The following is a 6,719-nucleotide window of genomic DNA, read 5'->3' as shown; positions in this document are numbered from 1 at the left end:
TGTTACGAAAGAGAATTCTAGAGAGTATTGAAAGAAAAGACTTTGGAAGGTAATGAATTTTACTTAACAGAATCAGAAAATGAAAAGAGTTAATTAACTTTACATCATCCTCTGCTTTATATACACTAAGCGGGTAAAATAGAATTCTAACTAACTTAACAAACTCTAATCTCCTAATTAGAGTGACAGCTGTAATCCACTAACACTAACTCATACGTGCCAATATCTACACGTGCTGATCAGTCTGAATGTTAACACTTAAGTACACGACATCGTTTAACCTTCATCTTTGTTTTCTTCCTTTTAGTAGCAGCTGTGTCGTTTTGCTCTGTTTTAGTGCATTCCTTGAAGTCTTCTTTCTTCTTGACTGCAACATCTTCTTCTTTAGCAGATGTCTCAATACACCTCTATAAATTTCTTTTCCTCCCATTTTTCTCTCCATTTTTTTCTATCATACCTAAAATTCACCCAACCAAATAGACCCTAAAATCCACCAAATCAAATGGACCTTAAGACTCTATTATTGGGATCCCCAAGGCATTGATGCCATAAATGCCATGTGTTTGATAGATAGGGTGCTGAAAAAGCGCGGTGAAGACCAGAGATATTAGTTGGGAATGGGATATAAGCTATCCTAAGGGCCCTTTGTAAATGATTTTTCATGTTGGAAGATCTTGTATACATAATTTATTCTAGGATGCACGAACATGGATATAGACATGGTACAAGTATAAGTACGATATAATGACACTACTAATTTTAAAAAAATTATAACATGATATTGCAAATAGGACGTTGTTATGACACGAATACGATATGGATACCACACCCAAAATAAAGTGTACATGCATCCTAGAATTTATTAGAGTCAAAGTAACACCAAAAATGATTGTAGCACGAAGTTTATGAACTGAAATAAAATTGGCAGCTATTTAAGAGACTCAAAAGATGTTATTCATGATCTATTTAAAGGAATCTGTGTTAATACTATCTTTGCATATATGTGAGATTGGTAAGGCTGATGATGCAGAGTTCGGTTGCCAAGGTTCGGCGTGATATGATCAGTGGATCAAGTAGTTGTAACAAAGAAATCATTACGTTGAAGTTAATTTCCATAGATCTCACAGGTTGACCTTAAGTTACATGTTCTATTCTGAGACTAGTTCAATAAACTTCCAGTTGGATGATTGGAGTAATGAGAGGGAAAATAGTTAATCGAAATTCCTTTCCCTTCCTCTGTTGAAGGATTTGCCTTGAAAGGGATTTGAACCAAGTTTGACAGTACTATGTGGTGGTCATCATTGCCACGTGGTGAACATTTTTGAAAGTTTCATCTTAGTCCATAATTGACATTTCTTCTGTATGTAACATAACATGTAGTTTATCGAAGGAGACTATTACTCCTTATTTTGATCGCAGTACAGAATGGGAGGCACTCGCTGTTGGGTGCCGACACCCACAAATCCAGCCCACACTCTTTGTCAAAGCTCTTTAAATGAGCTTGTGAGGGAAGCTTTTCAAGAACTAAATGAAGAAGTAAGCTCTTATGTGCAAAAGTCAAGCCACATTTATGAAGGATGTATCTATTGTCTTTCGCGTGTCCTACAGGCTAGAGAAGAAAAGAAGAAAAGCTGGATAATAAATAAATGAGGCCATTCGGCCAATGAGTGAGTGAGAAGTCTCAGGGAGTGAGGACAGTACAGTCTTGAAGAACTAAGTGAGTGAAAGCAAGTAAAAGAAAAGAGAAAAACACAGAGAGTAATAGAAAATTACGAGAGATACACAGTGAAGAAGAGAGTAGTGAGTGAAAAGAAAAGTTTTTTTTTTTTTTTTTGTTGTTGTTTAAGTTGTATCCCTTGTTAAGAATAAATGTATAACCATTGAACCAACAAATGGTTTTGATCAAATGATGCCCAACGGCTAGTTCCTCAACAGCTAGTTCCAGCAGCAGCAAATGGTGTCGTTCTATCTCATATTGTAATGTAAATGTATTTAAATAAAATGCTGCGTTTAGGACTTGTACTATTAGTTGGAACGCTGCGTTTTAGTTCTTATGAGTCAGTTCCATTAATACTGTGTGATTTGTACAATCATGAGATTAGCTGGGCATTTAAGTGTTAGTTAGTTGGTTCCTAATTTTTCTCCGCATTATACGGATCCATCCCGAGAATTTAGGGAGTTGATCAGGCGGTTACTAGATCCTGTAATCTATATATATACCATACATGACACGTAATACACAGTGAAGCATTTATTTATTTTTCTTCCAGAAATCTCTTCTCTCTTCGTCTCTCTCTAAACTCTCTCTGAACTTTCTCTTTGTGCTCTCTGCTCTTCACTGCTTCACATAGAGTGTTTCATAGTGTGAACACCATCGTAGAATCTTCTCAACCTTAGATTCTTTTCATCCCTAAGTATTGTAATCTCTATTTAATATAGTGAAATTATGTGGAGTTTGCTCCGTGGTTTTTTTCCTTCAAGGAAAATGAGTTTTTCATGTAAATTTTTGTGTTATTGTGTGATTATGTTTCGGCTGTACTTGCTGGAATTTATTCACATTCATATAGAATTTTTCCCAACACTCGCGAGGCAATCCTTTTAGAGAAAACTATAACAGCTCTTCATCGTTGAGGTTGACACCAACAGCTACAAGACTATTCTTGCTTCTTTGAGCTTGTGCAAGTAGGTACCAATAGAATATATCATTTCTATTCCTGATATGCTACATTTTAGCTTTGAGATTCGAAAGATTGTATTTGGAAATTAAGGTGTACGTCTTCTTGAGAGCATTCTACACTTCTTTGCTAAAGATAACCCAAACGCTTGTGAAAGAGCAGACATAGTGAGGGTTGAAATAATGATAGGTAATGCTTGATCTCTCTGAATCCAAGCCTGAAAATCCATATTCTTGTTAGTAGTGTTTCCTTCATCATCGTGAAGAAACTGAACAGGATATATTCAATCATCAACTAAGTTTTTGCAATTAATAGAATCTGATGGACATTAAGTTTGGCATGTCTGATATAACAAGATTGGTGCTTGTGAAGAAAATTTTAATAATAGATATGTGTTTGCAGTGAAGGACACCATTATAGGCTCTGATACCATGAAGAAACTTCAATGCATTCTATTAGTTTTGGAGAGACTGGTCAAGATTTAATTGATTATCTTGATTGAAAGAATATTACAACAATACTCTGTTTTATATATATATATATATATATTTATATATTCTAAGAAACAAAACTTGGGAGGTCATTATAGTTCATCTAATCTATATATTATTAAAAACTGAAGTATATCATTTAATATTGTTATGTTCACGTTGAACCACATCATCATTTTTTATTTCCAATTTTTCTTATATTTGTTTTTAAACATTTTCTCATTTACGGTGAATTAAAAAGTCCATTATTTAAAAATTAATATATCTTTTAACCATTATTTTTATTATTAATTTTCCAAAACTCTTTCTCCATTTTACCTTTTCATCTCCCCACTACTTTCTACCTTAATATCATTCTTTTTTTTACCCTTTTATCTTCTTTTATTTTGACTCTTCTTATTCTCAACATCTTACTATAAATTTGACATTTTCTTTTTCATTCTATGCATAGTTTTCTCACACAAAAAAGTTTACCTCTCTCTCTCTCTCTCTCTCTCTCAATTTGTTTTTCATTTTTTGTTTGATTTTTTTATTGCATCAATTCTTGAGGTTGATGAGTTTTTGTGTTAATTAGAATTCTAATTTGGGTTGATGTAATTTAGTTTTGTGTTTTAAGTTGCTATCTTTTATATTCTCTTTGATTAAATATTATCCTACTGCATTATACATATAGTATATAATAATATAATGTTATTATATTACATAGATTGACTTGGATAATTTGATGTTTATTATTATATATTTTATTTTTACTCTTTTTTTCCTCTCATCTTATTTTATTCAACATTTACGTCTAGTTACATCCTCCATACTATTAAGTTATGTAGCACAAATCAAGAAAATAGCTACACACAAACCTGCAATCCTTTACCATATATTGGAGGAATCAATATATTTGTGTGATAAAGGGTCATATAATTTATAATTTAGATAGCAAACTTTGAATGTGTCTAGGCCCATAGATTGAGCAATTTGTAGACTTAAAAGGCTATTGAGAATGAAATTTTTGAATCAAGTCTAAAAAAATATGAACTATTATATATCATTTAGATAAAAACTTTTATCATAGATACATTAATATTTTTTTGCCACAAATTTAAATCACGCAAACTTAATAATTTTATATTATGTGTTAACGTTGTCTTTGTTTCTTCTTCTTCTTTTCAAAAATATTATGTATTATCTTTAAAGGATGCCAACAATATTGATCTTATGGGAAAAGTTACATAAAATATTAAGAAAAAAATGTTTTATATTACAATCTACTAAAAATGTTTTTTAAATATTTAAATCTTTTTATTTTTCATATCACTAACATGTTTTACAATTACCACATGTTTTAACTTAAGTCTTAATATTTTCAAGTTGTTTTGGCCCCAAAAAAAAAAACAAAAAAATTGTTGTCACAAAAGAATAGTTCATGTAAAGTTTTTTACAAAATGAAATATATGTTTTGTAAAGCCACCAAACTTGATAATTTGCAAATGATAGAACCACTTGCAACAATATTTGCATAGTTATATAGTTCCAACCAAAGCAATTGTGTAAACTTTTAGTCTTCCAAAAACACACATCTACAAGTAGTTTAACGTTTATCTTGGGTAGTTTTAACTATTCATATAATTTTACCTTTACATATTAATCTATTTATATATATGCAAGAAAATTACCTGTGTTGCTTATGTATATTCAACTGATAAAGAAGCTAAGATGTTGACAGTAGTACTTGTCACAGAAATTTCTCCACTAGGATGCCTCCTTTTCCTTGATTCTTTTTCAATAAAACTTTTAGGCCGACCTTTAACACAAGATGTGCCTATTTTTTTCTTAATCCCAGTTGCTTTATAAGCTGTTAAGACTTACGACAGATGCAACATCTTCATGTTCATTATGAGAAGGATCCATCCCAATTTTATTGGAAGGTAATTCTGGTGTTTTTTTTTTTTTTTTTTTTTTCAAAAAACCTTTCCACATCAAGATTTAATTCAACCATTTTCTTAGCTAAAAACATAGATGCTTCTTCACTTTTGACAGCCTTACTTGCAATGTTAACTACATTACGACACAAATCTTTGTATCGATTTGTTATATCCAACTTAGGATCTTCTTTCACAATGCAACCGTAGCTATCTAGTACACATCTAACTCTCGCTTGCTTAGTCAACCGCTTAAAAATGTATCGAGAAGGAAGTAGTTTTATATTTTGAATATCTAGCACCTTTAATGCATGACTACATAAAAACCCACCAAACTTAAATTTGTTACAACTGCAAACAATTGTTTGGTTTGCAGAATTGAAGATAACCTTATGTTCTCTAGTACCCCCATACATGCAAACCTTGTACTCAAACAATGGTGAAATATCATAGCATGTATTAACAACCATGTCCAAAGACTTCTTATAAGATTTTGGGTGTGTAAATATCCCTTGAGTTCTTCAATAAAAGCACTTCCACTCTCAAAACTAGCAAGCGCTGGCTCATGTTATAATTGGATCCAACTCATTGTGGCGTAGGTCTTCAAGTAACTTTTCAAAATGACTAAAAATTCTAGCGCATTATTGGTTGACTTTAGATAATGTCTCAAGCGACTATTGAAGCTTTCACTCAATTGTGTGGTCGTTATATTTGCACAAAAATGATTTTTACCATATACCATCGCCCATTTTTCTCTAACTTCAAAAATGAATTTCAACCAGTTATTTTCTTGAAGACCATGTTTATCTAACATTGATTCCATGATTGAAAAAAAAATCATCCTCATACTCAAGATCGCACATACAACTTTTAAATTCTGCAGGCTGCAGCAAGTGAATTTGAACTTTGAAAATGCCTGTAGAGTTTTTTGAGAGAATTTTGATATATATGCCATTGGCATAAATGATGATGAGATTTTGGTAACACTTCTACAATTGCTTTAGTCATTGCTGGATCTTGATCAATAAAAATTGTAACTGGCTTCTTTCCACAAGTGGCTTTAAGAGGGTTCGAAATAACCATGAAAAAGTTTCAACTATTTCATCATAAAACAATGCAGCACCAAAGACCACAGTTTGTCTATGATGATTCACTTCGATTATAGGTGCCAATAGACAATGATTTTTATTGGCTTGATATGTTGTATCAAAACAAACTACATCACCAAATAAATCATAATCCACAACCATTTTAGGATCTACCCAAAATATATTAGTTATTTGATCATCAACATCCAACTGTATCTCATAAAAAAAATGAAACATTTTTAGACTTTCTCATCTCAAAATAATAAATAAGGGTAAATGCTTCCCCCTCTTTCATTTCCCTCACCCATTTAGATTGTAAATGATTATTAATATCTTTATGAGTAAAACCAAGATTTTACCTATCTCCGGCTTGTTTACTCATGAACTCAAAAACTAATTTTTGCCTAATTCCAAAGCGATTTGCCAATTTAGCTTCAGCTGCTTGGGCAGTTGATATCTTCCATTGTGATGGCAATTTATGTTTACTCCGTGGAGTTACAACTTCATGATTGTGTTTTGCTTCAAAAAGGGTAATATGATATTTACCAT

This window comes from Quercus suber, unplaced genomic scaffold (assembly GCF_002906115.3).
Source record: "Quercus suber isolate HL8 unplaced genomic scaffold, Cork oak 2.0 scaffold_150, whole genome shotgun sequence".
NCBI classification, from domain to species: Eukaryota; Viridiplantae; Streptophyta; class Magnoliopsida; order Fagales; family Fagaceae; genus Quercus; species Quercus suber.
The sequence above is the reverse complement of the archived record's forward strand: the minus strand, read 5'-3'. Positions refer to the sequence as shown.